Raw genomic sequence first — 2,915 nt, 5'->3', positions numbered from 1 at the left:
AGAGGCAGTAGACAAAAATTATTAATAGTGTGGACAATTTGAACAGCATGGCTAACAAAACTACTTAATGTCCACATATAGAGGTCTGCCATCAACAACCATAGAATGCATATTATTTTTCAAGCTCACACGGAGTATGAAGATGTTGGTTCTTCCAAATGCATCTGCAGATTCAGTGCAACCCCGGTCAAACTACCAGGCAGATCCTTTTGTAGTTCCTAAGTGATGATTGGGTTTTCACCCTCATACATGAGATGTGCCTCCCTCAAACCTTGTTATGATGTAGGCACATTAACCATCTGACATGAAAACAAAACAAAATACCAGTCAGGTATTTTCCAGGATCTGACAAACTTATTCTAAAATTAACCTAAAAATACTAATATTAAAAGACTGAGAATAGTTAAGACACCCTTGAAGAAAAACGGATACTAAAATTAATGACAGAATAATTAAGAGACCTTTGAAGGAAAAAAAAAAGCTTGAGAAAACTTGCCCTACTCACTATCAAGACTTGTAAATTTATAATGATTAAGATAGTGTGATATTGGCATGAAGACTGAAAAGTAGACCAATGGGACAGGAGACATAACCCAGGTATCTATTCATATGTGTATATTAGTATATAAGTATATATATATGTTATACAATATACAATAAGTTATACAATATTTATGTATAGGAATATATAAATATTGGAAAAAGGCTATCTTTTCAATAAATAATGCCAGGACAATTTGATATCCATAAAGGAAAAAGTGAAATAGGACTCTTTTCTCACACTATATAGAAAAGATAATTCTAGGCTGTCATAAACCTAAGTGTGAATGGCAAAGTGGAAAAGCTTTTTGAAGGTAATACAGGTGATTGCCTTTAAGGCTTCAGGATGTGGAAAAACAAGACCCAGAAAGCTCTAACCATAAAATAAAGGATTGATGTATTTGTTTTTAAGACAATATTAACTACTTTTATTTATATATTTTAGTAATTATTGATTTTCATTAGTATTATTTTAATTGACAAATCATAATATACATTTATGGGGTACAATGTGATGTTTTGATATATGTATACAAAAAGGAATTACTAAATCAATCTAATTAGCATATCTAGCACCTCTGTTTTTGTGGTGAGACATTTGGAATTTACTGTCTTAGGTTTTTTGAAATATATAATACATTATTATATAATGTGCAATAGACCTCAAAGACTTATTCTTCCTGTTTAACTGAAACTTTGTACTCTTTGACCAATATCTCCCTATTCCCTCCCTACTTCCCTGTATCCCCCAGCCTCCAGTAGCCATCATTCTGTTCTCCACTTCTGTGAGTTTGGCTTTTTTAGATTCCACATAAGTGAGATCATACAGTATCTTTCTGTGCCTACCTTATTTCACTTAGCCTAATGTCTTCCAAGTTCATCCATGTTGTTGAAAATGACAGGATTTCCCATTCTGCTATAAAGACACACACACACGTATGTTTATTGCAACACTATTCACAATAGCAAAGACTTGGAACCAACCCAAATGTCCATCAGTGACAGACTGGATTAAGAAAATGTGGCATATATATACCATGGAACACTACGCAGCCATAAAAATGGATGAGTTTGTGTCCTTTGGAGGGACATGGATGCAGCTGGAAACCATCATTCTCAGCAAGCTATCACAAGAACAGAAAACCAAACACTGCATGTTCTCACTCATAGGTGAGGATTGAACAATGAGATCACTTAGACACAGGAAGGGGAACATTACACACCGGGGCCTGTTGCAGGGTGGGGGGAGGGGTGAGGGATAGCATTAGGAGATATACCTAATGTAAATGATGAGTTAATGGGTGCAGCACACCAACATGGCACATGTATACACATGTAACAAACCTGCATGTTGTGCACATGTACCCTAGAACTTAAAGTATAATAATAAAATAATAATTATATATATATATATATATAAAGAAAATGACAGGATTTCCTTCTTTATAGGGTTGAGTAGCAATCCATTAGGTGCATATCACATTTTCTTTATCCATTTATCTGTTGACAGATGCCTAGGTTGATTGCATGTCTTGACTATTGTAAATAATGCTGCAATGAACATGGGAGTACAGGTAGCCCTTAGATATTGATTTAAGTTCCTTTGGATATATTCCCAGCAGTGGGATGACTGGATCATTTGGTTGTTCTGTTTTAAGTTTTTTGAGGAACTTCCATACCATTTTACAGAATGGCTATACTAATTTATATTCCCACCAATAGGGTACAGGGGTTTCCTTTTCTTCACATCCTTGCCAATGTTTATCTTTCCTCAGTTTGGTAATAGCCATTCTCACAGGTGTGAGGTGATATCTCATTTAATGAAATTAAATGTCTTAATTTGCATTTCTCTGATGATTAGTGATGTTGAGCATTTTTTTCATGAGCCTGTTGGCCATTTGTATATCTTCTTTTGGGAACTATATATTCAGATCCTTTGCCCATTTTTAAAATTGGGTAATTAGTTTTCTTATATATAAATTACTGCCCAGGCCAATGTTGTGGAGCATGTTAGTTTTGTAGTCTCAGGTCTTATATTTAAGTCTTCAGTCTATTTTGAGTTGATTTGTGTACATGGTATGAGAAAAGGATCTAATTTCACTCTCCTGTATGTGGATACCTAGTTCTCCCAACACCTGTATTGAAGAGACTATCTTTTTTCCATTGTATATTCTTGAAATCTATGTCAAAAATCAATTGGCCATAGATGTATGGGTTTATTTCTGGGCTCTCTAAAGGATGAATGCATTGGACTGCATTAAAATTAAGATCTGTTGCTCACCAAAATACAAATATTGAGAGACAAACAGCAAACCATAGGATGGGAAAATATGTAACATATTTTTATTTGTTATGTAACAAATAAAAGGTTTATA

The 2,915-nt window shown here is 34.2% G+C and overlaps 1 non-coding gene across 1 annotated transcript; it reads left to right on the top strand.

Annotated features, from left to right (window-relative positions):
- Positions 1 to 203: 203 nt before the first annotated feature.
- Positions 204 to 305, top strand: LOC126941597 (small nucleolar RNA U13). The gene has a single exon (XR_007721379.1). It is a non-coding gene; the product is annotated as a small nucleolar RNA U13 (small nucleolar RNA).
- Positions 306 to 2,915: the final 2,610 nt, after the last annotated feature.

Source organism: Macaca thibetana, chromosome 18, assembly GCF_024542745.1.
Source record: "Macaca thibetana thibetana isolate TM-01 chromosome 18, ASM2454274v1, whole genome shotgun sequence".
NCBI lineage: Eukaryota > Metazoa > Chordata > Mammalia > Primates > Cercopithecidae > Macaca > Macaca thibetana.
The sequence above is the reverse complement of the archived record's forward strand: the minus strand, read 5'-3'. Positions and strand labels throughout refer to the sequence as shown.